Genomic DNA, 24,270 nt, shown 5'->3' on the forward strand with positions numbered 1-24,270 from the left:
GGGTGGCTGGGTGGGTGGGTGGGTGGGTGGGTGCGTGCGTGCGTGCGTGCGTGCAGGTCTTTTTGTCTTCCTTTTTCCTCTGCTTAATCCCGATCCCTTGGCCTTTTGGTCCCTGCTCCTTCCGTGGCCCGCTGGGCCTCTTGGTCCCTGCTTCCTCTTGGTCCCTGCTTCTTCTTGGTCCTCTTGGTCCCTGCTTCCTCTTGGTCCCTGCTTCCTCTTGGTCCCTGCTTCTTCTTGGTCCTCTTGGTCCCTGCTTCCTCTTGGTCCCTGCTTCCTCTTGGTCCCTGCTTCCTCTTGGTCCCTGCTTCTTCTTGGTCCTCTTGGTCCCTGCTTCCTCTTGGTCCCTGCTTCCTCTTGGTCCCTGCTTCCTCTTGGTCCCTGCTTCCTCTTGGTCCCTGCTTCCTCTTGGTCCCTGCTTCCTCTTGGTCCCTGCTTCTTCCTCCGTGGCCCGCTTGGCCTTTGCTTTTAGCTGCCGTCTTCTCGGTCCCCGCCGCCGCCGCTTCTTCTTCCCCTGCGGCGTCGGCGTTTCCTTTTGGCTTCCGTCGTCGGGGCCGTTCTCGGTCCGGCGGTCGCCAGAGCGGCCGGCGCCCAAACGTCCCGGCCGGCGCACGGAGGCCCCGCGCGCGGGGGGCGCGGAGCAGTGCGGGTCATCGCTTCTCGGCCTTTTGGCTAAGATCAAGTGTAGTATCTGTTCTTATCAGTTTAATATCTGATACGTCCTCCATGCGAGGACAACATATTAAACGGATTTTTGCCACAGGGAGTCGGAACAGGGGCTCGCTCCGTCCGCTCCGCGCATCGCCCCGGTATTGCAGCGCCTCCGGGAAGGGTGCACTCTTTCTAAGCGTGTCAAAGGGAAAAAACGAGGGAGTGAGCGATTGGGGTTGGGGCTGGGGTTTTTGGGGTTGGGGCTGGGGTTTTTGGGGTTGGGGCTTGGGTTTTTGTGGCGATGAGGTGAAAAAAGGGGTTTGACGCGCGGCGGCGGAGGCGGCGGAGGCGGCGGAGCCCCGTCGGCCGGCGGCGTTTTCCCGCCCTTTTAGATATAAAAAAAAAAAAAAAAAAAAAAAACCTGAAGTGAGGTGAGTGACTTGAAATGGGGGAGACAGTGAGTGAGTGAGTGAGTGAGTGAGTGAGTGAGTGAGAGTGAAAGAGAGAGAGAGTGAAAGAGAGACAGTGAAAGAGAGAGAGTGAAAGAGAGAGAGTGAAAGAGAGAGAGAGTGAAAGCCCCTTTGCGGCCGGTGGCGTTTCCACGCCTTTTCCCGGAAAGGAAGGACGCCGCCGCGGACGAGCGAGCCAGGGCCAACGGAGGGGTCGGGAGCGGGCCGTTTGGGCGGTTTCAAAAAAAACGGTCACTCTGGCTCCCCTTCAGCACGCACAAGCCTTTCGCCTTTTACTAAAGACTTCCGTGGAGGGGAGCGCCGACGAGCGGGACGTGGTATTTTTGGTCGGCTTTGCCCGAGGGAGGGCAGAGCCTGATGGATTTGTGAGGAAAAAAAGCAGGGTAAGGTTAGCGTTGGGTGGCTGGGTGGGTGGGTGGGTGGGTGGGTGCGTGCGTGCGTGCGTGCGTGCAGGTCTTTTTGTCTTCCTTTTTCCTCTGCTTAATCCCGATCCCTTGGCCTTTTGGTCCCTGCTCCTTCCGTGGCCCGCTGGGCCTCTTGGTCCCTGCTTCCTCTTGGTCCCTGCTTCTTCTTGGTCCTCTTGGTCCCTGCTTCCTCTTGGTCCCTGCTTCCTCTTGGTCCCTGCTTCTTCTTGGTCCTCTTGGTCCCTGCTTCCTCTTGGTCCCTGCTTCCTCTTGGTCCCTGCTTCCTCTTGGTCCCTGCTTCTTCTTGGTCCTCTTGGTCCCTGCTTCCTCTTGGTCCCTGCTTCCTCTTGGTCCCTGCTTCCTCTTGGTCCCTGCTTCCTCTTGGTCCCTGCTTCCTCTTGGTCCCTGCTTCCTCTTGGTCCCTGCTTCTTCCTCCGTGGCCCGCTTGGCCTTTGCTTTTAGCTGCCGTCTTCTCGGTCCCCGCCGCCGCCGCTTCTTCTTCTTCCCCTGCGGCGTCGGCGTTTCCTTTTGGCTTCCGTCGTCGGGGCCGTTCTCGGTCCGGCGGTCGCCAGAGCGGCCGGCGCCCAAACGTCCCGGCCGGCGCACGGAGGCCCCGCGCGCGGGGGGCGCGGAGCAGTGCGGGTCATCGCTTCTCGGCCTTTTGGCTAAGATCAAGTGTAGTATCTGTTCTTATCAGTTTAATATCTGATACGTCCTCCATGCGAGGACAACATATTAAACGGATTTTTGCCACAGGGAGTCGGAACAGGGGCTCGCTCCGTCCGCTCCGCGCATCGCCCCGGTATTGCAGCGCCTCCGGGAAGGGTGCACTCTTTCTAAGCGTGTCAAAGGGAAAAAACGAGGGAGTGAGCGATTGGGGTTGGGGCTGGGGTTTTTGGGGTTGGGGCTGGGGTTTTTGGGGTTGGGGCTTGGGTTTTTGTGGCGATGAGGTGAAAAAAGGGGTTTGACGCGCGGCGGCGGAGGCGGCGGAGGCGGCGGAGCCCCGTCGGCCGGCGGCGTTTTCCCGCCCTTTTAGATATAAAAAAAAAAAAAAAAAAAAAAAAACCTGAAGTGAGGTGAGTGACTTGAAATGGGGGAGACAGTGAGTGAGTGAGTGAGTGAGTGAGTGAGTGAGTGAGAGTGAAAGAGAGAGAGAGTGAAAGAGAGACAGTGAAAGAGAGAGAGTGAAAGAGAGAGAGTGAAAGAGAGAGAGAGTGAAAGCCCCTTTGCGGCCGGTGGCGTTTCCACGCCTTTTCCCGGAAAGGAAGGACGCCGCCGCGGACGAGCGAGCCAGGGCCAACGGAGGGGTCGGGAGCGGGCCGTTTGGGCGGTTTCAAAAAAAACGGTCACTCTGGCTCCCCTTCAGCACGCACAAGCCTTTCGCCTTTTACTAAAGACTTCCGTGGAGGGGAGCGCCGACGAGCGGGACGTGGTATTTTTGGTCGGCTTTGCCCGAGGGAGGGCAGAGCCTGATGGATTTGTGAGGAAAAAAAGCAGGGTAAGGTTAGCGTTGGGTGGCTGGGTGGGTGGGTGGGTGGGTGGGTGCGTGCGTGCGTGCGTGCGTGCAGGTCTTTTTGTCTTCCTTTTTCCTCTGCTTAATCCCGATCCCTTGGCCTTTTGGTCCCTGCTCCTTCCGTGGCCCGCTGGGCCTCTTGGTCCCTGCTTCCTCTTGGTCCCTGCTTCTTCTTGGTCCTCTTGGTCCCTGCTTCCTCTTGGTCCCTGCTTCCTCTTGGTCCCTGCTTCTTCTTGGTCCTCTTGGTCCCTGCTTCCTCTTGGTCCCTGCTTCCTCTTGGTCCCTGCTTCCTCTTGGTCCCTGCTTCTTCTTGGTCCTCTTGGTCCCTGCTTCCTCTTGGTCCCTGCTTCCTCTTGGTCCCTGCTTCCTCTTGGTCCCTGCTTCCTCTTGGTCCCTGCTTCCTCTTGGTCCCTGCTTCCTCTTGGTCCCTGCTTCCTCTTGGTCCCTGCTTCTTCCTCCGTGGCCCGCTTGGCCTTTGCTTTTAGCTGCCGTCTTCTCGGTCCCCGCCGCCGCCGCTTCTTCTTCTTCCCCTGCGGCGTCGGCGTTTCCTTTTGGCTTCCGTCGTCGGGGCCGTTCTCGGTCCGGCGGTCGCCAGAGCGGCCGGCGCCCAAACGTCCCGGCCGGCGCACGGAGGCCCCGCGCGCGGGGGGCGCGGAGCAGTGCGGGTCATCGCTTCTCGGCCTTTTGGCTAAGATCAAGTGTAGTATCTGTTCTTATCAGTTTAATATCTGATACGTCCTCCATGCGAGGACAACATATTAAACGGATTTTTGCCACAGGGAGTCGGAACAGGGGCTCGCTCCGTCCGCTCCGCGCATCGCCCCGGTATTGCAGCGCCTCCGGGAAGGGTGCACTCTTTCTAAGCGTGTCAAAGGGAAAAAACGAGGGAGTGAGCGATTGGGGTTGGGGCTGGGGTTTTTGGGGTTGGGGCTGGGGTTTTTGGGGTTGGGGCTTGGGTTTTTGTGGCGATGAGGTGAAAAAAGGGGTTTGACGCGCGGCGGCGGAGGCGGCGGAGGCGGCGGAGCCCCGTCGGCCGGCGGCGTTTTCCCGCCCTTTTAGATATAAAAAAAAAAAAAAAAAAAAAAAAAAACCTGAAGTGAGGTGAGTGACTTGAAATGGGGGAGACAGTGAGTGAGTGAGTGAGTGAGTGAGTGAGTGAGTGAGAGTGAAAGAGAGAGAGAGTGAAAGAGAGACAGTGAAAGAGAGAGAGTGAAAGAGAGAGAGTGAAAGAGAGAGAGAGTGAAAGCCCCTTTGCGGCCGGTGGCGTTTCCACGCCTTTTCCCGGAAAGGAAGGACGCCGCCGCGGACGAGCGAGCCAGGGCCAACGGAGGGGTCGGGAGCGGGCCGTTTGGGCGGTTTCAAAAAAAACGGTCACTCTGGCTCCCCTTCAGCACGCACAAGCCTTTCGCCTTTTACTAAAGACTTCCGTGGAGGGGAGCGCCGACGAGCGGGACGTGGTATTTTTGGTCGGCTTTGCCCGAGGGAGGGCAGAGCCTGATGGATTTGTGAGGAAAAAAAGCAGGGTAAGGTTAGCGTTGGGTGGCTGGGTGGGTGGGTGGGTGGGTGGGTGCGTGCGTGCGTGCGTGCGTGCAGGTCTTTTTGTCTTCCTTTTTCCTCTGCTTAATCCCGATCCCTTGGCCTTTTGGTCCCTGCTCCTTCCGTGGCCCGCTGGGCCTCTTGGTCCCTGCTTCCTCTTGGTCCCTGCTTCTTCTTGGTCCTCTTGGTCCCTGCTTCCTCTTGGTCCCTGCTTCCTCTTGGTCCCTGCTTCTTCTTGGTCCTCTTGGTCCCTGCTTCCTCTTGGTCCCTGCTTCCTCTTGGTCCCTGCTTCCTCTTGGTCCCTGCTTCTTCTTGGTCCTCTTGGTCCCTGCTTCCTCTTGGTCCCTGCTTCCTCTTGGTCCCTGCTTCCTCTTGGTCCCTGCTTCCTCTTGGTCCCTGCTTCCTCTTGGTCCCTGCTTCCTCTTGGTCCCTGCTTCTTCCTCCGTGGCCCGCTTGGCCTTTGCTTTTAGCTGCCGTCTTCTCGGTCCCCGCCGCCGCCGCTTCTTCTTCTTCCCCTGCGGCGTCGGCGTTTCCTTTTGGCTTCCGTCGTCGGGGCCGTTCTCGGTCCGGCGGTCGCCAGAGCGGCCGGCGCCCAAACGTCCCGGCCGGCGCACGGAGGCCCCGCGCGCGGGGGGCGCGGAGCAGTGCGGGTCATCGCTTCTCGGCCTTTTGGCTAAGATCAAGTGTAGTATCTGTTCTTATCAGTTTAATATCTGATACGTCCTCCATGCGAGGACAACATATTAAACGGATTTTTGCCACAGGGAGTCGGAACAGGGGCTCGCTCCGTCCGCTCCGCGCATCGCCCCGGTATTGCAGCGCCTCCGGGAAGGGTGCACTCTTTCTAAGCGTGTCAAAGGGAAAAAACGAGGGAGTGAGCGATTGGGGTTGGGGCTGGGGTTTTTGGGGTTGGGGCTGGGGTTTTTGGGGTTGGGGCTTGGGTTTTTGTGGCGATGAGGTGAAAAAAGGGGTTTGACGCGCGGCGGCGGAGGCGGCGGAGGCGGCGGAGCCCCGTCGGCCGGCGGCGTTTTCCCGCCCTTTTAGATATAAAAAAAAAAAAAAAAAAAACCTGAAGTGAGGTGAGTGACTTGAAATGGGGGAGACAGTGAGTGAGTGAGTGAGTGAGTGAGTGAGTGAGTGAGAGTGAAAGAGAGAGAGAGTGAAAGAGAGACAGTGAAAGAGAGAGAGTGAAAGAGAGAGAGTGAAAGAGAGAGAGAGTGAAAGCCCCTTTGCGGCCGGTGGCGTTTCCACGCCTTTTCCCGGAAAGGAAGGACGCCGCCGCGGACGAGCGAGCCAGGGCCAACGGAGGGGTCGGGAGCGGGCCGTTTGGGCGGTTTCAAAAAAAACGGTCACTCTGGCTCCCCTTCAGCACGCACAAGCCTTTCGCCTTTTACTAAAGACTTCCGTGGAGGGGAGCGCCGACGAGCGGGACGTGGTATTTTTGGTCGGCTTTGCCCGAGGGAGGGCAGAGCCTGATGGATTTGTGAGGAAAAAAAGCAGGGTAAGGTTAGCGTTGGGTGGCTGGGTGGGTGGGTGGGTGGGTGGGTGCGTGCGTGCGTGCGTGCGTGCAGGTCTTTTTGTCTTCCTTTTTCCTCTGCTTAATCCCGATCCCTTGGCCTTTTGGTCCCTGCTCCTTCCGTGGCCCGCTGGGCCTCTTGGTCCCTGCTTCCTCTTGGTCCCTGCTTCTTCTTGGTCCTCTTGGTCCCTGCTTCCTCTTGGTCCCTGCTTCCTCTTGGTCCCTGCTTCTTCTTGGTCCTCTTGGTCCCTGCTTCCTCTTGGTCCCTGCTTCCTCTTGGTCCCTGCTTCCTCTTGGTCCCTGCTTCTTCTTGGTCCTCTTGGTCCCTGCTTCCTCTTGGTCCCTGCTTCCTCTTGGTCCCTGCTTCCTCTTGGTCCCTGCTTCCTCTTGGTCCCTGCTTCCTCTTGGTCCCTGCTTCCTCTTGGTCCCTGCTTCTTCCTCCGTGGCCCGCTTGGCCTTTGCTTTTAGCTGCCGTCTTCTCGGTCCCCGCCGCCGCCGCTTCTTCTTCTTCCCCTGCGGCGTCGGCGTTTCCTTTTGGCTTCCGTCGTCGGGGCCGTTCTCGGTCCGGCGGTCGCCAGAGCGGCCGGCGCCCAAACGTCCCGGCCGGCGCACGGAGGCCCCGCGCGCGGGGGGCGCGGAGCAGTGCGGGTCATCGCTTCTCGGCCTTTTGGCTAAGATCAAGTGTAGTATCTGTTCTTATCAGTTTAATATCTGATACGTCCTCCATGCGAGGACAACATATTAAACGGATTTTTGCCACAGGGAGTCGGAACAGGGGCTCGCTCCGTCCGCTCCGCGCATCGCCCCGGTATTGCAGCGCCTCCGGGAAGGGTGCACTCTTTCTAAGCGTGTCAAAGGGAAAAAACGAGGGAGTGAGCGATTGGGGTTGGGGCTGGGGTTTTTGGGGTTGGGGCTGGGGTTTTTGGGGTTGGGGCTTGGGTTTTTGTGGCGATGAGGTGAAAAAAGGGGTTTGACGCGCGGCGGCGGAGGCGGCGGAGGCGGCGGAGCCCCGTCGGCCGGCGGCGTTTTCCCGCCCTTTTAGATATAAAAAAAAAAAAAAAAAAAAAAAACCTGAAGTGAGGTGAGTGACTTGAAATGGGGGAGACAGTGAGTGAGTGAGTGAGTGAGTGAGTGAGTGAGTGAGAGTGAAAGAGAGAGAGAGTGAAAGAGAGACAGTGAAAGAGAGAGAGTGAAAGAGAGAGAGTGAAAGAGAGAGAGAGTGAAAGCCCCTTTGCGGCCGGTGGCGTTTCCACGCCTTTTCCCGGAAAGGAAGGACGCCGCCGCGGACGAGCGAGCCAGGGCCAACGGAGGGGTCGGGAGCGGGCCGTTTGGGCGGTTTCAAAAAAAACGGTCACTCTGGCTCCCCTTCAGCACGCACAAGCCTTTCGCCTTTTACTAAAGACTTCCGTGGAGGGGGGAGCGCCGACGAGCGGGACGTGGTATTTTTGGTCGGCTTTGCCCGAGGGAGGGCAGAGCCTGATGGATTTGTGAGGAAAAAAAGCAGGGTAAGGTTAGCGTTGGGTGGCTGGGTGGGTGGGTGGGTGGGTGGGTGCGTGCGTGCGTGCGTGCGTGCAGGTCTTTTTGTCTTCCTTTTTCCTCTGCTTAATCCCGATCCCTTGGCCTTTTGGTCCCTGCTCCTTCCGTGGCCCGCTGGGCCTCTTGGTCCCTGCTTCCTCTTGGTCCCTGCTTCTTCTTGGTCCTCTTGGTCCCTGCTTCCTCTTGGTCCCTGCTTCCTCTTGGTCCCTGCTTCTTCTTGGTCCTCTTGGTCCCTGCTTCCTCTTGGTCCCTGCTTCCTCTTGGTCCCTGCTTCCTCTTGGTCCCTGCTTCTTCTTGGTCCTCTTGGTCCCTGCTTCCTCTTGGTCCCTGCTTCCTCTTGGTCCCTGCTTCCTCTTGGTCCCTGCTTCCTCTTGGTCCCTGCTTCCTCTTGGTCCCTGCTTCCTCTTGGTCCCTGCTTCTTCCTCCGTGGCCCGCTTGGCCTTTGCTTTTAGCTGCCGTCTTCTCGGTCCCCGCCGCCGCCGCTTCTTCTTCTTCCCCTGCGGCGTCGGCGTTTCCTTTTGGCTTCCGTCGTCGGGGCCGTTCTCGGTCCGGCGGTCGCCAGAGCGGCCGGCGCCCAAACGTCCCGGCCGGCGCACGGAGGCCCCGCGCGCGGGGGGCGCGGAGCAGTGCGGGTCATCGCTTCTCGGCCTTTTGGCTAAGATCAAGTGTAGTATCTGTTCTTATCAGTTTAATATCTGATACGTCCTCCATGCGAGGACAACATATTAAACGGATTTTTGCCACAGGGAGTCGGAACAGGGGCTCGCTCCGTCCGCTCCGCGCATCGCCCCGGTATTGCAGCGCCTCCGGGAAGGGTGCACTCTTTCTAAGCGTGTCAAAGGGAAAAAACGAGGGAGTGAGCGATTGGGGTTGGGGCTGGGGTTTTTGGGGTTGGGGCTGGGGTTTTTGGGGTTGGGGCTTGGGTTTTTGTGGCGATGAGGTGAAAAAAGGGGTTTGACGCGCGGCGGCGGAGGCGGCGGAGGCGGCGGAGCCCCGTCGGCCGGCGGCGTTTTCCCGCCCTTTTAGATATAAAAAAAAAAAAAAAAAAAAAAACCTGAAGTGAGGTGAGTGACTTGAAATGGGGGAGACAGTGAGTGAGTGAGTGAGTGAGTGAGTGAGTGAGTGAGAGTGAAAGAGAGAGAGAGTGAAAGAGAGACAGTGAAAGAGAGAGAGTGAAAGAGAGAGAGTGAAAGAGAGAGAGAGTGAAAGCCCCTTTGCGGCCGGTGGCGTTTCCACGCCTTTTCCCGGAAAGGAAGGACGCCGCCGCGGACGAGCGAGCCAGGGCCAACGGAGGGGTCGGGAGCGGGCCGTTTGGGCGGTTTCAAAAAAAACGGTCACTCTGGCTCCCCTTCAGCACGCACAAGCCTTTCGCCTTTTACTAAAGACTTCCGTGGAGGGGAGCGCCGACGAGCGGGACGTGGTATTTTTGGTCGGCTTTGCCCGAGGGAGGGCAGAGCCTGATGGATTTGTGAGGAAAAAAAGCAGGGTAAGGTTAGCGTTGGGTGGCTGGGTGGGTGGGTGGGTGGGTGGGTGCGTGCGTGCGTGCGTGCGTGCAGGTCTTTTTGTCTTCCTTTTTCCTCTGCTTAATCCCGATCCCTTGGCCTTTTGGTCCCTGCTCCTTCCGTGGCCCGCTGGGCCTCTTGGTCCCTGCTTCCTCTTGGTCCCTGCTTCTTCTTGGTCCTCTTGGTCCCTGCTTCCTCTTGGTCCCTGCTTCCTCTTGGTCCCTGCTTCTTCTTGGTCCTCTTGGTCCCTGCTTCCTCTTGGTCCCTGCTTCCTCTTGGTCCCTGCTTCCTCTTGGTCCCTGCTTCTTCTTGGTCCTCTTGGTCCCTGCTTCCTCTTGGTCCCTGCTTCCTCTTGGTCCCTGCTTCCTCTTGGTCCCTGCTTCCTCTTGGTCCCTGCTTCCTCTTGGTCCCTGCTTCCTCTTGGTCCCTGCTTCTTCCTCCGTGGCCCGCTTGGCCTTTGCTTTTAGCTGCCGTCTTCTCGGTCCCCGCCGCCGCCGCTTCTTCTTCTTCCCCTGCGGCGTCGGCGTTTCCTTTTGGCTTCCGTCGTCGGGGCCGTTCTCGGTCCGGCGGTCGCCAGAGCGGCCGGCGCCCAAACGTCCCGGCCGGCGCACGGAGGCCCCGCGCGCGGGGGGCGCGGAGCAGTGCGGGTCATCGCTTCTCGGCCTTTTGGCTAAGATCAAGTGTAGTATCTGTTCTTATCAGTTTAATATCTGATACGTCCTCCATGCGAGGACAACATATTAAACGGATTTTTGCCACAGGGAGTCGGAACAGGGGCTCGCTCCGTCCGCTCCGCGCATCGCCCCGGTATTGCAGCGCCTCCGGGAAGGGTGCACTCTTTCTAAGCGTGTCAAAGGGAAAAAACGAGGGAGTGAGCGATTGGGGTTGGGGCTGGGGTTTTTGGGGTTGGGGCTGGGGTTTTTGGGGTTGGGGCTTGGGTTTTTGTGGCGATGAGGTGAAAAAAGGGGTTTGACGCGCGGCGGCGGAGGCGGCGGAGGCGGCGGAGCCCCGTCGGCCGGCGGCGTTTTCCCGCCCTTTTAGATATAAAAAAAAAAAAAAAAAAAAAACCTGAAGTGAGGTGAGTGACTTGAAATGGGGGAGACAGTGAGTGAGTGAGTGAGTGAGTGAGTGAGTGAGTGAGAGTGAAAGAGAGAGAGAGTGAAAGAGAGACAGTGAAAGAGAGAGAGTGAAAGAGAGAGAGTGAAAGAGAGAGAGAGTGAAAGCCCCTTTGCGGCCGGTGGCGTTTCCACGCCTTTTCCCGGAAAGGAAGGACGCCGCCGCGGACGAGCGAGCCAGGGCCAACGGAGGGGTCGGGAGCGGGCCGTTTGGGCGGTTTCAAAAAAAACGGTCACTCTGGCTCCCCTTCAGCACGCACAAGCCTTTCGCCTTTTACTAAAGACTTCCGTGGAGGGGAGCGCCGACGAGCGGGACGTGGTATTTTTGGTCGGCTTTGCCCGAGGGAGGGCAGAGCCTGATGGATTTGTGAGGAAAAAAAGCAGGGTAAGGTTAGCGTTGGGTGGCTGGGTGGGTGGGTGGGTGGGTGGGTGCGTGCGTGCGTGCGTGCGTGCAGGTCTTTTTGTCTTCCTTTTTCCTCTGCTTAATCCCGATCCCTTGGCCTTTTGGTCCCTGCTCCTTCCGTGGCCCGCTGGGCCTCTTGGTCCCTGCTTCCTCTTGGTCCCTGCTTCTTCTTGGTCCTCTTGGTCCCTGCTTCCTCTTGGTCCCTGCTTCCTCTTGGTCCCTGCTTCTTCTTGGTCCTCTTGGTCCCTGCTTCCTCTTGGTCCCTGCTTCCTCTTGGTCCCTGCTTCCTCTTGGTCCCTGCTTCTTCTTGGTCCTCTTGGTCCCTGCTTCCTCTTGGTCCCTGCTTCCTCTTGGTCCCTGCTTCCTCTTGGTCCCTGCTTCCTCTTGGTCCCTGCTTCCTCTTGGTCCCTGCTTCCTCTTGGTCCCTGCTTCTTCCTCCGTGGCCCGCTTGGCCTTTGCTTTTAGCTGCCGTCTTCTCGGTCCCCGCCGCCGCCGCTTCTTCTTCTTCCCCTGCGGCGTCGGCGTTTCCTTTTGGCTTCCGTCGTCGGGGCCGTTCTCGGTCCGGCGGTCGCCAGAGCGGCCGGCGCCCCAAACGTCCCGGCCGGCGCACGGAGGCCCCGCGCGCGGGGGGCGCGGAGCAGTGCGGGTCATCGCTTCTCGGCCTTTTGGCTAAGATCAAGTGTAGTATCTGTTCTTATCAGTTTAATATCTGATACGTCCTCCATGCGAGGACAACATATTAAACGGATTTTTGCCACAGGGAGTCGGAACAGGGGCTCGCTCCGTCCGCTCCGCGCATCGCCCCGGTATTGCAGCGCCTCCGGGAAGGGTGCACTCTTTCTAAGCGTGTCAAAGGGAAAAAACGAGGGAGTGAGCGATTGGGGTTGGGGCTGGGGTTTTTGGGGTTGGGGCTGGGGTTTTTGGGGTTGGGGCTTGGGTTTTTGTGGCGATGAGGTGAAAAAAGGGGTTTGACGCGCGGCGGCGGAGGCGGCGGAGGCGGCGGAGCCCCGTCGGCCGGCGGCGTTTTCCCGCCCTTTTAGATATAAAAAAAAAAAAAAAAAAAAAAAAACCTGAAGTGAGGTGAGTGACTTGAAATGGGGGAGACAGTGAGTGAGTGAGTGAGTGAGTGAGTGAGTGAGTGAGAGTGAAAGAGAGAGAGAGTGAAAGAGAGACAGTGAAAGAGAGAGAGTGAAAGAGAGAGAGTGAAAGAGAGAGAGAGAGTGAAAGCCCCTTTGCGGCCGGTGGCGTTTCCACGCCTTTTCCCGGAAAGGAAGGACGCCGCCGCGGACGAGCGAGCCAGGGCCAACGGAGGGGTCGGGAGCGGGCCGTTTGGGCGGTTTCAAAAAAAACGGTCACTCTGGCTCCCCTTCAGCACGCACAAGCCTTTCGCCTTTTACTAAAGACTTCCGTGGAGGGGAGCGCCGACGAGCGGGACGTGGTATTTTTGGTCGGCTTTGCCCGAGGGAGGGCAGAGCCTGATGGATTTGTGAGGAAAAAAAAGCAGGGTAAGGTTAGCGTTGGGTGGCTGGGTGGGTGGGTGGGTGGGTGGGTGCGTGCGTGCGTGCGTGCGTGCAGGTCTTTTTGTCTTCCTTTTTCCTCTGCTTAATCCCGATCCCTTGGCCTTTTGGTCCCTGCTCCTTCCGTGGCCCGCTGGGCCTCTTGGTCCCTGCTTCCTCTTGGTCCCTGCTTCTTCTTGGTCCTCTTGGTCCCTGCTTCCTCTTGGTCCCTGCTTCCTCTTGGTCCCTGCTTCTTCTTGGTCCTCTTGGTCCCTGCTTCCTCTTGGTCCCTGCTTCCTCTTGGTCCCTGCTTCCTCTTGGTCCCTGCTTCTTCTTGGTCCTCTTGGTCCCTGCTTCCTCTTGGTCCCTGCTTCCTCTTGGTCCCTGCTTCCTCTTGGTCCCTGCTTCCTCTTGGTCCCTGCTTCCTCTTGGTCCCTGCTTCCTCTTGGTCCCTGCTTCTTCCTCCGTGGCCCGCTTGGCCTTTGCTTTTAGCTGCCGTCTTCTCGGTCCCCGCCGCCGCCGCTTCTTCTTCTTCCCCTGCGGCGTCGGCGTTTCCTTTTGGCTTCCGTCGTCGGGGCCGTTCTCGGTCCGGCGGTCGCTCGCCAGAGCGGCCGGCGCCCAAACGTCCCGGCCGGCGCACGGAGGCCCCGCGCGCGGGGGGCGCGGAGCAGTGCGGGTCATCGCTTCTCGGCCTTTTGGCTAAGATCAAGTGTAGTATCTGTTCTTATCAGTTTAATATCTGATACGTCCTCCATGCGAGGACAACATATTAAACGGATTTTTGCCACAGGGAGTCGGAACAGGGGCTCGCTCCGTCCGCTCCGCGCGCATCGCCCCGGTATTGCAGCGCCTCCGGGAAGGGTGCACTCTTTCTAAGCGTGTCAAAGGGAAAAAACGAGGGAGTGAGCGATTGGGGTTGGGGCTGGGGTTTTTGGGGTTGGGGCTGGGGTTTTTGGGGTTGGGGCTTGGGTTTTTGTGGCGATGAGGTGAAAAAAGGGGTTTGACGCGCGGCGGCGGAGGCGGCGGAGGCGGCGGAGCCCCGTCGGCCGGCGGCGTTTTCCCGCCCTTTTAGATATAAAAAAAAAAAAAAAAAAAAAAAACCTGAAGTGAGGTGAGTGACTTGAAATGGGGGAGACAGTGAGTGAGTGAGTGAGTGAGTGAGTGAGTGAGTGAGTGAGTGAGTGAGAGTGAAAGAGAGAGAGAGTGAAAGAGAGACAGTGAAAGAGAGAGAGTGAAAGAGAGAGAGTGAAAGAGAGAGAGTGAAAGAGAGAGAGAGTGAAAGCCCCTTTGCGGCCGGTGGCGTTTCCACGCCTTTTCCCGGAAAGGAAGGACGCCGCCGCGGACGAGCGAGCCAGGGCCAACGGAGGGGTCGGGAGCGGGCCGTTTGGGCGGTTTCAAAAAAAACGGTCACTCTGGCTCCCCTTCAGCACGCACAAGCCTTTCGCCTTTTACTAAAGACTTCCGTGGAGGGGAGCGCCGACGAGCGGGACGTGGTATTTTTGGTCGGCTTTGCCCGAGGGAGGGCAGAGCCTGATGGATTTGTGAGGAAAAAAAGCAGGGTAAGGTTAGCGTTGGGTGGCTGGGTGGGTGGGTGGGTGGGTGGGTGCGTGCGTGCGTGCGTGCGTGCAGGTCTTTTTGTCTTCCTTTTTCCTCTGCTTAATCCCGATCCCTTGGCCTTTTGGTCCCTGCTCCTTCCGTGGCCCGCTGGGCCTCTTGGTCCCTGCTTCCTCTTGGTCCCTGCTTCTTCTTGGTCCTCTTGGTCCCTGCTTCCTCTTGGTCCCTGCTTCCTCTTGGTCCCTGCTTCTTCTTGGTCCTCTTGGTCCCTGCTTCCTCTTGGTCCCTGCTTCCTCTTGGTCCCTGCTTCCTCTTGGTCCCTGCTTCTTCTTGGTCCTCTTGGTCCCTGCTTCCTCTTGGTCCCTGCTTCCTCTTGGTCCCTGCTTCCTCTTGGTCCCTGCTTCCTCTTGGTCCCTGCTTCCTCTTGGTCCCTGCTTCCTCTTGGTCCCTGCTTCTTCCTCCGTGGCCCGCTTGGCCTTTGCTTTTAGCTGCCGTCTTCTCGGTCCCCGCCGCCGCCGCTTCTTCTTCTTCCCCTGCGGCGTCGGCGTTTCCTTTTGGCTTCCGTCGTCGGGGCCGTTCTCGGTCCGGCGGTCGCCAGAGCGGCCGGCGCCCAAACGTCCCGGCCGGCGCACGGAGGCCCCGCGCGCGGGGGGCGCGGAGCAGTGCGGGTCATCGCTTCTCGGCCTTTTGGCTAAGATCAAGTGTAGTATCTGTTCTTATCAGTTTAATATCTGATACGTCCTCCATGCGAGGACAACATATTAAACGGATTTTTGCCACAGGGAGTCGGAACAGGGGCTCGCTCCGTCCGCTCCGCGCATCGCCCCGGTATTGCAGCGCCTCCGGGAAGGGTGCACTCTTTCTAAGCGTGTCAAAGGGAAAAAACGAGGGAGTGAGCGATTGGGGTTGGGGCTGGGGTTTTTGGGGTTGGGGCTGGGGTTTTTGGGGTTGGGGCTTGGGTTTTTGTGGCGATGAGGTGAAAAAAAGGGGTTTGACGCGCGGCGGCGGAGGCGGCGGAGGCGGCGGAGCCCCGTCGGCCGGCGGCGTTTTCCCGCCCTTTTAGATATAAAAAAAAAAAAAAAAAAAAAACCTGAAGTGAGGTGAGTGACTTGAAATGGGGGAGACAGTGAGTGAGTGAGTGAGTGAGTGAGTGAGTGAGTGAGTGAGTGAGTGAGTGAGAGTGAAAGAGAGAGAGAGTGAAAGAGAGACAGTGAAAGAGAGAGAGTGAAAGAGAGAGAGTGAAAGAGAGAGAGAGTGAAAGCCCCTTTGCGGCCGGTGGCGTTTCCACGCCTTTTCCCGGAAAGGAAGGACGCCGCCGCGGACGAGCGAGCCAGGGCCAACGGAGGGGTCGGGAGCGGGCCGTTTGGGCGGTTTCAAAAAAAACGGTCACTCTGGCTCCCCTTCAGCACGCACAAGCCTTTCGCCTTTTACTAAAGACTTCCGTGGAGGGGAGCGCCGACGAGCGGGACGTGGTATTTTTGGTCGGCTTTGCCCGAGGGAGGGCAGAGCCTGATGGATTTGTGAGGAAAAAAAGCAGGGTAAGGTTAGCGTTGGGTGGCTGGGTGGGTGGGTGGGTGGGTGGGTGCGTGCGTGCGTGCGTGCGTGCAGGTCTTTTTGTCTTCCTTTTTCCTCTGCTTAATCCCGATCCCTTGGCCTTTTGGTCCCTGCTCCTTCCGTGGCCCGCTGGGCCTCTTGGTCCCTGCTTCCTCTTGGTCCCTGCTTCTTCTTGGTCCTCTTGGTCCCTGCTTCCTCTTGGTCCCTGCTTCCTCTTGGTCCCTGCTTCTTCTTGGTCCTCTTGGTCCCTGTCCTTCCTCTTGGTCCCTGCTTCCTCTTGGTCCCTGCTTCCTCTTGGTCCCTGCTTCTTCTTGGTCCTCTTGGTCCCTGCTTCCTCTTGGTCCCTGCTTCCTCTTGGTCCCTGCTTCCTCTTGGTCCCTGCTTCCTCTTGGTCCCTGCTTCCTCTTGGTCCCTGCTTCCTCTTGGTCCCTGCTTCCTCTTGGTCCCTGCTTCTTCTTGGTCCTCTTGGTCCCTGCTTCCTCTTGGTCCCTGCTTCCTCTTGGTCCCTGCTTCCTCTTGGTCCCTGCTTCCTCTTGGTCCCTGCTTCCTCTTGGTCCCTGCTTCCTCTTGGTCCCTGCTTCTTCTTGGTCCTCTTGGTCCCTGCTTCCTCTTGGTCCCTGCTTCCTCTTGGTCCCTGCTTCCTCTTGGTCCCTGCTTCTTCTTGGTCCTCTTGGTCCCTGCTTCCTCTTGGTCCCTGCTTCCTCTTGGTCCCTGCTTCCTCTTGGTCCCTGCTTCCTCTTGGTCCCTGCTTCCTCTTGGTCCCTGCTTCTTCTTGGTCCTCTTGGTCCCTGCTTCCTCTTGGTCCCTGCTTCCTCTTGGTCCCTGCTTCTTCTTGGTCCTCTTGGTCCCTGCTTCCTCTTGGTCCCTGCTTCCTCTTGGTCCCTGCTTCCTCTTGGTCCCTGCTTCTTCTTGGTCCTCTTGGTCCCTGCTTCCTCTTGGTCCCTGCTTCCTCTTGGTCCCTGCTTCCTCTTGGTCCCTGCTTCCTCTTGGTCCCTGCTTCCTCTTGGTCCCTGCTTCCTCTTGGTCCCTGCTTCTTCCTCCGTGGCCCGCTTGGCCTTTGCTTTTAGCTGCCGTCTTCTCGGTCCCCGCCGCCGCCGCTTCTTCTTCTTCCCCTGCGGCGTCGGCGTTTCCTTTTGGCTTCCGTCGTCGGGGCCGTTCTCGGTCCGGCGGTCGCCAGAGCGGCCGGCGCCCAAACGTCCCGGCCGGCGCACGGAGGCCCCGCGCGCGGGGGGCGCGGAGCAGTGCGGGTCATCGCTTCTCGGCCTTTTGGCTAAGATCAAGTGTAGTATCTGTTCTTATCAGTTTAATATCTGATACGTCCTCCATGCGAGGACAACATATTAAACGGATTTTTGCCACAGGGAGTCGGAACAGGGGCTCGCTCCGTCCGCTCCGCGCATCGCCCCGGTATTGCAGCGCCTCCGGGAAGGGTGCACTCTTTCTAAGCGTGTCAAAGGGAAAAAACGAGGGAGTGAGCGATTGGGGTTGGGGCTGGGGTTTTTGGGGTTGGGGCTGGGGTTTTTGGGGTTGGGGCTTGGGTTTTTGTGGCGATGAGGTGAAAAAAGGGGTTTGACGCGCGGCGGCGGAGGCGGCGGAGGCGGCGGAGCCCCGTCGGCCGGCGGCGTTTTCCCGCCCTTTTAGATATAAAAAAAAAAAAAAAAAAAAAAAAAACCTGAAGTGAGGTGAGTGACTTGAAATGGGGGAGACAGTGAGTGAGTGAGTGAGTGAGTGAGTGAGTGAGTGAGTGAGTGAGTGAGTGAGAGTGAAAGAGAGAGAGAGTGAAAGAGAGACAGTGAAAGAGAGAGAGTGAAAGAGAGAGAGTGAAAGAGAGAGAGAGTGAAAGCCCCTTTGCGGCCGGTGGCGTTTCCACGCCTTTTCCCGGAAAGGAAGGACGCCGCCGCGGACGAGCGAGCCAGGGCCAACGGAGGGGTCGGGAGCGGGCCGTTTGGGCGGTTTCAAAAAAAAACGGTCACTCTGGCTCCCCTTCAGCACGCACAAGCCTTTCGCCTTTTACTAAAGACTTCCGTGGAGGGGAGCGCCGACGAGCGGGACGTGGTATTTTTGGTCGGCTTTGCCCGAGGGAGGGCAGAGCCTGATGGATTTGTGAGGAAAAAAAGCAGGGTAAGGTTAGCGTTGGGTGGCTGGGTGGGTGGGTGGGTGGGTGGGTGCGTGCGTGCGTGCGTGCGTGCAGGTCTTTTTGTCTTCCTTTTTCCTCTGCTTAATCCCGATCCCTTGGCCTTTTGGTCCCTGCTCCTTCCGTGGCCCGCTGGGCCTCTTGGCTCCCTGCTTCCTCTTGGTCCCTGCTTCTTCTTGGTCCTCTTGGTCCCTGCTTCCTCTTGGTCCCTGCTTCCTCTTGGTCCCTGCTTCTTCTTGGTCCTCTTGGTCCCTGCTTCCTCTTGGTCCCTGCTTCCTCTTGGTCCCTGCTTCCTCTTGGTCCCTGCTTCTTCTTGGTCCTCTTGGTCCCTGCTTCCTCTTGGTCCCTGCTTCCTCTTGGTCCCTGCTTCCTCTTGGTCCCTGCTTCCTCTTGGTCCCTGCTTCCTCTTGGTCCCTGCTTCCTCTTGGTCCCTGCTTCTTCCTCCGTGGCCCGCTTGGCCTTTGCTTTTAGCTGCCGTCTTCTCGGTCCCCGCCGCCGCCGCTTCTTCTTCTTCCCCTGCGGCGTCGGCGTTTCCTTTTGGCTTCCGTCGTCGGGGCCGTTCTCGGTCCGGCGGTCGCCAGAGCGGCCGGCGCCCAAACGTCCCGGCCGGCGCACGGAGGCCCCGCGCGCGGGGGGCGCGGAGCAGTGCGGGTCATCGCTTCTCGGCCTTTTGGCTAAGATCAAGTGTAGTATCTGTTCTTATCAGTTTAATATCTGATACGTCCTCCATGCGAGGACAACATATTAAACGGATTTTTGCCACAGGGAGTCGGAACAGGGGCTCGCTCCGTCCGCTCCGCGCATCGCCCCGGTATTGCAGCGCCTCCGGGAAGGGTGCACTCTTTCTAAGCGTGTCAAAGGGAAAAAACGAGGGAGTGAGCGATTGGGGTTGGGGGCTGGGGTTTTTGGGGTTGGGGCTGGGGTTTTTGGGGTTGGGGCTTGGGTTTTTGTGGCGATGAGGTGAAAAAAGGGGTTTGACGCGCGGCGGTGCGGAGGCGGCGGAGGCGGCGGAGCCCCGTCGGCCGGCGGCGTTTTCCCGCCCTTTTAGATATAAAAAAAAAAAAAAAAAAAAAACCTGAAGTGAGGTGAGTGACTTGAAATGGGGGAGACAGTGAGTGAGTGAGTGAGTGAGTGAGTGAGTGAGTGAGTGAGTGAGTGAGAGTGAAAGAGAGAGAGAGTGAAAGAGAGACAGTGAAAGAGAGAGAGTGAAAGAGAGAGAGTGAAAGAGAGAGAGAGTGAAAGCCCCTTTGCGGCCGGTGGCGTTTCCACGCCTTTTCCCGGAAAGGAAGGACGCCGCCGCGGACGAGCGAGCCAGGGCCAACGGAGGGGTCGGGAGCGGGCCGTTTGGGCGGTTTCAAAAAAAACGGTCACTCTGGCTCCCCTTCAGCACGCACAAGCCTTTCGCCTTTTACTAAAGACTTCCGTGGAGGGGAGCGCCGACGAGCGGGACGTGGTATTTTTGGTCGGCTTTGCCCGAGGGAGGGCAGAGCCTGATGGATTTGTGAGGAAAAAAAGCAGGGTAAGGTTAGCGTTGGGTGGCTGGGTGGGTGGGTGGGTGGGTGGGTGCGTGCGTGCGTGCGTGCGTGCAGGTCTTTTTGTCTTCCTTTTTCCTCTGCTTAATCCCGATCCCTTGGCCTTTTGGTCCCTGCTCCTTCCGTGGCCCGCTGGGCCTCTTGGTCCCTGCTTCCTCTTGGTCCCTGCTTCTTCTTGGTCCTCTTGGTCCCTGCTTCCTCTTGGTCCCTGCTTCCTCTTGGTCCCTGCTTCTTCTTGGTCCTCTTGGTCCCTGCTTCCTCTTGGTCCCTGCTTCCTCTTGGTCCCTGCTTCCTCTTGGTCCCTGCTTCTTCTTGGTCCTCTTGGTCCCTGCTTCCTCTTGGTCCCTGCTTCCTCTTGGTCCCTGCTTCCTCTTGGTCCCTGCTTCCTCTTGGTCCCTGCTTCCTCTTGGTCCCTGCTTCCTCTTGGTCCCTGCTTCTTCCTCCGTGGCCCGCTTGGCCTTTGCTTTTAGCTGCCGTCTTCTCGGTCCCCGCCGCCGCCGCTTCTTCTTCTTCCCCTGCGGCGTCGGCGTTTCCTTTTGGCTTCCGTCGTCGGGGCCGTTCTCGGTCCGGCGGTCGCCAGAGCGGCCGGCGCCCAAACGTCCCGGCCGGCGCACGGAGGCCCCGCGCGCGGGGGGCGCGGAGCAGTGCGGGTCATCGCTTCTCGGCCTTTTGGCTAAGATCAAGTGTAGTATCTGTTCTTATCAGTTTAATATCTGATACGTCCTCCATGCGAGGACAACATATTAAACGGATTTTTGCCACAGGGAGTCGGAACAGGGGCTCGCTCCGTCCGCTCCGCGCATCGCCCCGGTATTGCAGCGCCTCCGGGAAGGGTGCACTCTTTCTAAGCGTGTCAAAGGGAAAAAACGAGGGAGTGAGCGATTGGGGTTGGGGCTGGGGTTTTTGGGGTTGGGGCTGGGGTTTTTGGGGTTGGGGCTTGGGTTTTTGTGGCGATGAGGTGAAAAAAGGGGTTTGACGCGCGGCGGCGGAGGCGGCGGAGGCGGCGGAGCCCCGTCGGCCGGCGGCGTTTTCCCCGCCCTTTTAGATATAAAAAAAAAAAAAAAAAAAAAACCTGAAGTGAGGTGAGTGACTTGAAATGGGGGAGACAGTGAGTGAGTGAGTGAGTGAGTGAGTGAGTGAGTGAGAGTGAAAGAGAGAGAGAGTGAAAGAGAGACAGTGAAAGAGAGAGAGTGAAAGAGAGAGAGTGAAAGAGAGAGAGAGTGAAAGCCCCTTTGCGGCCGGTGGCGTTTCCACGCCTTTTCCCGGAAAGGAAGGACGCCGCCGCGGACGAGCGAGCCAGGGCCAACGGAGGGGTCGGGAGCGGGCCGTTTGGGCGGTTTCAAAAAAAACGGTCACTCTGGCTCCCCTTCAGCACGCACAAGCCTTTCGCCTTTTACTAAAGACTTCCGTGGAGGGGAGCGCCGACGAGCGGGACGTGGTATTTTTGGTCGGCTTTGCCCGAGGGAGGGCAGAGCCTGATGGATTTGTGAGGAAAAAAAGCAGGGTAAGGTTAGCGTTGGGTGGCTGGGTGGGTGGGTGGGTGGGTGGGTGCGTGCGTGCGTGCGTGCGTGCAGGTCTTTTTGTCTTCCTTTTTCCTCTGCTTAATCCCGATCCCTTGGCCTTTTGGTCCCTGCTCCTTCCGTGGCCCGCTGGGCCTCTTGGTCCCTGCTTCCTCTTGGTCCCTGCTTCTTCTTGGTCCTCTTGGTCCCTGCTTCCTCTTGGTCCCTGCTTCCTCTTGGTCCCTGCTTCTTCTTGGTCCTCTTGGTCCCTGCTTCCTCTTGGTCCCTGCTTCCTCTTGGTCCCTGCTTCCTCTTGGTCCCTGCTTCTTCTTGGTCCTCTTGGTCCCTGCTTCCTCTTGGTCCCTGCTTCCTCTTGGTCCCTGCTTCCTCTTGGTCCCTGCTTCCTCTTGGTCCCTGCTTCCTCTTGGTCCCTGCTTCCTCTTGGTCCCTGCTTCTTCCTCCGTGGCCCGCTTGGCCTTTGCTTTTAGCTGCCGTCTTCTCGGTCCCCGCCGCCGCCGCTTCTTCTTCTTCCCCTGCGGCGTCGGCGTTTCCTTTGGCTTCCGTCGTCGGGGCCGTTCTCGGTCCGGCGGTCGCCAGAGCGGCCGGCGCCCAAACGTCCCGGCCGGCGCACGGAGGCCCCGCGCGCGGGGGGCGCGGAGCAGTGCGGGTCATCGCTTCTCGGCCTTTTGGCTAAGATCAAGTGTAGTATCTGTTCTTATCAGTTTAATATCTGATACGTCCTCCATGCGAGGACAACATATTAAACGGATTTTTGCCACAGGGAGTCGGAACAGGGGCTCGCTCCGTCCGCTCCGCGCATCGCCCCGGTATTGCAGCGCCTCCGGGAAGGGTGCACTCTTTCTAAGCGTGTCAAAGGGAAAAAACGAGGGAGTGAGCGATTGGGGTTGGGGCTGGGGTTTTTGGGGTTGGGGCTGGGGTTTTTGGGGTTGGGGCTTGGGTTTTTGTGGCGATGAGGTGAAAAAAGGGGTTTGACGCGCGGCGGCGGAGGCGGCGGAGGCGGCGGAGCCCCGTCGGCCGGCGGCGTTTTCCCGCCCTTTTAGATATAAAAAAAAAAAAAAAAAAAAACCTGAAGTGAGGTGAGTGACTTGAAATGGGGGAGACAGTGAGTGAGTGAGTGAGTGAGTGAGTGAGTGAGTGAGTGAGTGAGTGAGAGTGAAAGAGAGAGAGAGTGAAAGAGAGACAGTGAAAGAGAGAGAGTGAAAGAGAGAGAGTGAAAGAGAGAGAGTGAAAGAGAGAGAGAGTGAAAGCCCCTTTGCGGCCGGTGGCGTTTCCACGCCTTTTCCCGGAAAGGAAGGACGCCGCCGCGGACGAGCGAGCCAGGGCCAACGGAGGGGTCGGGAGCGGGCCGTTTGGGCGGTTTCAAAAAAAACGGTCACTCTGGCTCCCCTTCAGCACGCACAAGCCTTTCGCCTTTTACTAAAGACTTCCGTGGAGGGGAGCGCCGACGAGCGGGACGTGGTATTTTTGGTCGGCTTTGCCCGAGGGAGGGCAGAGCCTGATGGATTTGTGAGGAAAAAAAGCAGGGTAAGGTTAGCGTTGGGTGGCTGGGTGGGTGGGTGGGTGGGTGGGTGCGTGCGTGCGTGCGTGCGTGCAGGTCTTTTTGTCTTCCTTTTTCCTCTGCTTAATCCCGATCCCTTGGCCTTTTGGTCCCTGCTCCTTCCGTGGCCCGCTGGGCCTCTTGGTCCCTGCTTCCTCTTGGTCCCTGCTTCTTCTTGGTCCTCTTGGTCCCTGCTTCCTCTTGGTCCCTGCTTCCTCTTGGTCCCTGCTTCTTCTTGGTCCTCTTGGTCCCTGCTTCCTCTTGGTCCCTGCTTCCTCTTGGTCCCTGCTTCCTCTTGGTCCCTGCTTCTTCTTGGTCCTCTTGGTCCCTGCTTCCTCTTGGTCCCTGCTTCCTCTTGGTCCCTGCTTCCTCTTGGTCCCTGCTTCCTCTTGGTCCCTGCTTCCTCTTGGTCCCTGCTTCCTCTTGGTCCCTGCTTCTTCCTCCGTGGCCCGCTTGGCCTTTGCTTTTAGCTGCCGTCTTCTCGGTCCCCGCCGCCGCCGCTTCTTCTTCTTCCCCTGCGGCGTCGGCGTTTCCTTTTGGCTTCCGTCGTCGGGGCCGTTCTCGGTCCGGCGGTCGCCAGAGCGGCCGGCGCCCAAACGTCCCGGCCGGCGCACGGAGGCCCCGCGCGCGGGGGGCGCGGAGCAGTGCGGGTCATCGCTTCTCGGCCTTTTGGCTAAGATCAAGTGTAGTATCTGTTCTTATCAGTTTAATATCTGATACGTCCTCCATGCGAGGACAACATATTAAACGGATTTTTGCCACAGGGAGTCGGAACAGGGGCTCGCTCCGTCCGCTCCGCGCATCGCCCCGGTATTGCAGCGCCTCCGGGAAGGGTGCACTCTTTCTAAGCGTGTCAAAGGGAAAAAACGAGGGAGTGAGCGATTGGGGTTGGGGCTGGGGTTTTTGGGGTTGGGGCTGGGGTTTTTGGGGTTGGGGCTTGGGTTTTTGTGGCGATGAGGTGAAAAAAGGGGTTTGACGCGCGGCGGCGGAGGCGGCGGAGGCGGCGGAGCCCCGTCGGCCGGCGGCGTTTTCCCGCCCTTTTAGATATAAAAAAAAAAAAAAAAAAAAAAACCTGAAGTGAGGTGAGTGACTTGAAATGGGGGAGACAGTGAGTGAGTGAGTGAGTGAGTGAGTGAGTGAGTGAGTGAGTGAGTGAGAGTGAAAGAGAGAGAGAGTGAAAGAGAGACAGTGAAAGAGAGAGAGTGAAAGAGAGAGAGTGAAAGAGAGAGAGAGTGAAAGCCCCTTTGCGGCCGGTGGCGTTTCCACGCCTTTTCCCGGAAAGGAAGGACGCCGCCGCGGACGAGCGAGCCAGGGCCAACGGAGGGGTCGGGAGCGGGCCGTTTGGGCGGTTTCAAAAAAAACGGTCACTCTGGCTCCCCTTCAGCACGCACAAGCCTTTCGCCTTTTACTAAAGACTTCCGTGGAGGGGAGCGCCGACGAGCGGGACGTGGTATTTTTGGTCGGCTTTGCCCGAGGGAGGGCAGAGCCTGATGGATTTGTGAGGAAAAAAGGCAGGGTAAGGTTAGCGTTGGGTGGCTGGGTGGGTGGGTGGGTGGGTGGGTGCGTGCGTGCGTGCGTGCGTGCAGGTCTTTTTGTCTTCCTTTTTCCTCTGCTTAATCCCGATCCCTTGGCCTTTTGGTCCCTGCTCCTTCCGTGGCCCGCTGGGCCTCTTGGTCCCTGCTTCCTCTTGGTCCCTGCTTCTTCTTGGTCCTCTTGGTCCCTGCTTCCTCTTGGTCCCTGCTTCCTCTTGGTCCCTGCTTCTTCTTGGTCCTCTTGGTCCCTGCTTCCTCTTGGTCCCTGCTTCCTCTTGGTCCCTGCTTCCTCTTGGTCCCTGCTTCTTCTTGGTCCTCTTGGTCCCTGCTTCCTCTTGGTCCCTGCTTCCTCTTGGTCCCTGCTTCCTCTTGGTCCCTGCTTCCTCTTGGTCCCTGCTTCCTCTTGGTCCCTGCTTCCTCTTGGTCCCTGCTTCCTCTTGGTCCCTGCTTCTTCTTGGTCCTCTTGGTCCCTGCTTCCTCTTGGTCCCTGCTTCCTCTTGGTCCCTGCTTCCTCTTGGTCCCTGCTTCCTCTTGGTCCCTGCTTCCTCTTGGTCCCTGCTTCCTCTTGGTCCCTGCTTCTTCTTGGTCCTCTTGGTCCCTGCTTCCTCTTGGTCCCTGCTTCCTCTTGGTCCCTGCTTCCTCTTGGTCCCTGCTTCTTCTTGGTCCTCTTGGTCCCTGCTTCCTCTTGGTCCCTGCTTCCTCTTGGTCCCTGCTTCCTCTTGGTCCCTGCTTCCTCTTGGTCCCTGCTTCCTCTTGGTCCCTGCTTCT

At 58.7% G+C, this 24,270-nt stretch overlaps 29 non-coding genes and 1 pseudogene across 29 annotated transcripts; all 30 read left to right on the forward strand.

Moving 5' to 3' along the window:
• Window positions 1–649: 649 nt before the first annotated feature.
• Window positions 650–840, forward strand: LOC146227283 (U2 spliceosomal RNA). The gene has a single exon (XR_014750647.1). It is a non-coding gene; the product is annotated as a U2 spliceosomal RNA (small nuclear RNA).
• Window positions 841–1,349: 509 nt separating this feature from the next.
• On the forward strand, window positions 1,350–1,468 carry LOC146227284 (U5 spliceosomal RNA). The gene has a single exon (XR_014750576.1). It is a non-coding gene; the product is annotated as a U5 spliceosomal RNA (small nuclear RNA).
• A 699-nt stretch (window positions 1,469–2,167) lies between these two features.
• Window positions 2,168–2,358, forward strand: LOC146227285 (U2 spliceosomal RNA). The gene has a single exon (XR_014750649.1). It is a non-coding gene; the product is annotated as a U2 spliceosomal RNA (small nuclear RNA).
• Window positions 2,359–2,868: 510 nt separating this feature from the next.
• Window positions 2,869–2,987, forward strand: LOC146227286 (U5 spliceosomal RNA). The gene has a single exon (XR_014750577.1). It is a non-coding gene; the product is annotated as a U5 spliceosomal RNA (small nuclear RNA).
• A 716-nt stretch (window positions 2,988–3,703) lies between these two features.
• Window positions 3,704–3,894, forward strand: LOC146227287 (U2 spliceosomal RNA). The gene has a single exon (XR_014750650.1). It is a non-coding gene; the product is annotated as a U2 spliceosomal RNA (small nuclear RNA).
• A 512-nt stretch (window positions 3,895–4,406) lies between these two features.
• Window positions 4,407–4,525, forward strand: LOC146227288 (U5 spliceosomal RNA). Its single transcript, XR_014750578.1, has one exon. It is a non-coding gene; the product is annotated as a U5 spliceosomal RNA (small nuclear RNA).
• Window positions 4,526–5,224: 699 nt separating this feature from the next.
• On the forward strand, window positions 5,225–5,415 carry LOC146227289 (U2 spliceosomal RNA). Its single transcript, XR_014750651.1, has one exon. It is a non-coding gene; the product is annotated as a U2 spliceosomal RNA (small nuclear RNA).
• A 505-nt stretch (window positions 5,416–5,920) lies between these two features.
• On the forward strand, window positions 5,921–6,039 carry LOC146227290 (U5 spliceosomal RNA). The gene has a single exon (XR_014750579.1). It is a non-coding gene; the product is annotated as a U5 spliceosomal RNA (small nuclear RNA).
• A 699-nt stretch (window positions 6,040–6,738) lies between these two features.
• LOC146227291 (U2 spliceosomal RNA) lies at window positions 6,739–6,929 on the forward strand. Its single transcript, XR_014750652.1, has one exon. It is a non-coding gene; the product is annotated as a U2 spliceosomal RNA (small nuclear RNA).
• A 509-nt stretch (window positions 6,930–7,438) lies between these two features.
• LOC146227292 (U5 spliceosomal RNA) lies at window positions 7,439–7,559 on the forward strand (annotated as a pseudogene).
• Window positions 7,560–8,258: 699 nt separating this feature from the next.
• LOC146227293 (U2 spliceosomal RNA) lies at window positions 8,259–8,449 on the forward strand. The gene has a single exon (XR_014750653.1). It is a non-coding gene; the product is annotated as a U2 spliceosomal RNA (small nuclear RNA).
• Window positions 8,450–8,957: 508 nt separating this feature from the next.
• Window positions 8,958–9,076, forward strand: LOC146227294 (U5 spliceosomal RNA). The gene has a single exon (XR_014750580.1). It is a non-coding gene; the product is annotated as a U5 spliceosomal RNA (small nuclear RNA).
• Window positions 9,077–9,775: 699 nt separating this feature from the next.
• LOC146227295 (U2 spliceosomal RNA) lies at window positions 9,776–9,966 on the forward strand. The gene has a single exon (XR_014750654.1). It is a non-coding gene; the product is annotated as a U2 spliceosomal RNA (small nuclear RNA).
• A 507-nt stretch (window positions 9,967–10,473) lies between these two features.
• LOC146227296 (U5 spliceosomal RNA) lies at window positions 10,474–10,592 on the forward strand. Its single transcript, XR_014750581.1, has one exon. It is a non-coding gene; the product is annotated as a U5 spliceosomal RNA (small nuclear RNA).
• A 700-nt stretch (window positions 10,593–11,292) lies between these two features.
• On the forward strand, window positions 11,293–11,483 carry LOC146227297 (U2 spliceosomal RNA). Its single transcript, XR_014750655.1, has one exon. It is a non-coding gene; the product is annotated as a U2 spliceosomal RNA (small nuclear RNA).
• A 512-nt stretch (window positions 11,484–11,995) lies between these two features.
• Window positions 11,996–12,114, forward strand: LOC146227298 (U5 spliceosomal RNA). Its single transcript, XR_014750583.1, has one exon. It is a non-coding gene; the product is annotated as a U5 spliceosomal RNA (small nuclear RNA).
• A 704-nt stretch (window positions 12,115–12,818) lies between these two features.
• LOC146227299 (U2 spliceosomal RNA) lies at window positions 12,819–13,011 on the forward strand. The gene has a single exon (XR_014750697.1). It is a non-coding gene; the product is annotated as a U2 spliceosomal RNA (small nuclear RNA).
• A 535-nt stretch (window positions 13,012–13,546) lies between these two features.
• Window positions 13,547–13,665, forward strand: LOC146227300 (U5 spliceosomal RNA). Its single transcript, XR_014750584.1, has one exon. It is a non-coding gene; the product is annotated as a U5 spliceosomal RNA (small nuclear RNA).
• A 699-nt stretch (window positions 13,666–14,364) lies between these two features.
• On the forward strand, window positions 14,365–14,555 carry LOC146227301 (U2 spliceosomal RNA). The gene has a single exon (XR_014750656.1). It is a non-coding gene; the product is annotated as a U2 spliceosomal RNA (small nuclear RNA).
• A 524-nt stretch (window positions 14,556–15,079) lies between these two features.
• LOC146227302 (U5 spliceosomal RNA) lies at window positions 15,080–15,198 on the forward strand. The gene has a single exon (XR_014750585.1). It is a non-coding gene; the product is annotated as a U5 spliceosomal RNA (small nuclear RNA).
• Window positions 15,199–16,497: 1,299 nt separating this feature from the next.
• On the forward strand, window positions 16,498–16,688 carry LOC146227303 (U2 spliceosomal RNA). The gene has a single exon (XR_014750657.1). It is a non-coding gene; the product is annotated as a U2 spliceosomal RNA (small nuclear RNA).
• A 528-nt stretch (window positions 16,689–17,216) lies between these two features.
• On the forward strand, window positions 17,217–17,335 carry LOC146227304 (U5 spliceosomal RNA). The gene has a single exon (XR_014750586.1). It is a non-coding gene; the product is annotated as a U5 spliceosomal RNA (small nuclear RNA).
• A 700-nt stretch (window positions 17,336–18,035) lies between these two features.
• LOC146227305 (U2 spliceosomal RNA) lies at window positions 18,036–18,226 on the forward strand. The gene has a single exon (XR_014750658.1). It is a non-coding gene; the product is annotated as a U2 spliceosomal RNA (small nuclear RNA).
• A 522-nt stretch (window positions 18,227–18,748) lies between these two features.
• Window positions 18,749–18,867, forward strand: LOC146227306 (U5 spliceosomal RNA). The gene has a single exon (XR_014750587.1). It is a non-coding gene; the product is annotated as a U5 spliceosomal RNA (small nuclear RNA).
• Window positions 18,868–19,566: 699 nt separating this feature from the next.
• On the forward strand, window positions 19,567–19,757 carry LOC146227307 (U2 spliceosomal RNA). Its single transcript, XR_014750660.1, has one exon. It is a non-coding gene; the product is annotated as a U2 spliceosomal RNA (small nuclear RNA).
• Window positions 19,758–20,265: 508 nt separating this feature from the next.
• LOC146227308 (U5 spliceosomal RNA) lies at window positions 20,266–20,384 on the forward strand. Its single transcript, XR_014750588.1, has one exon. It is a non-coding gene; the product is annotated as a U5 spliceosomal RNA (small nuclear RNA).
• A 698-nt stretch (window positions 20,385–21,082) lies between these two features.
• On the forward strand, window positions 21,083–21,273 carry LOC146227309 (U2 spliceosomal RNA). Its single transcript, XR_014750661.1, has one exon. It is a non-coding gene; the product is annotated as a U2 spliceosomal RNA (small nuclear RNA).
• A 532-nt stretch (window positions 21,274–21,805) lies between these two features.
• LOC146227310 (U5 spliceosomal RNA) lies at window positions 21,806–21,924 on the forward strand. Its single transcript, XR_014750589.1, has one exon. It is a non-coding gene; the product is annotated as a U5 spliceosomal RNA (small nuclear RNA).
• A 699-nt stretch (window positions 21,925–22,623) lies between these two features.
• LOC146227311 (U2 spliceosomal RNA) lies at window positions 22,624–22,814 on the forward strand. The gene has a single exon (XR_014750662.1). It is a non-coding gene; the product is annotated as a U2 spliceosomal RNA (small nuclear RNA).
• Window positions 22,815–23,334: 520 nt separating this feature from the next.
• On the forward strand, window positions 23,335–23,453 carry LOC146227312 (U5 spliceosomal RNA). The gene has a single exon (XR_014750590.1). It is a non-coding gene; the product is annotated as a U5 spliceosomal RNA (small nuclear RNA).
• Window positions 23,454–24,270: the final 817 nt, after the last annotated feature.

Source organism: Hypomesus nipponensis, chromosome 25 (assembly GCF_054491055.1).
Source record: "Hypomesus nipponensis isolate SF chromosome 25, ASM5449105v1, whole genome shotgun sequence".
NCBI classification, from domain to species: domain Eukaryota; kingdom Metazoa; phylum Chordata; class Actinopteri; order Osmeriformes; family Osmeridae; genus Hypomesus; species Hypomesus nipponensis.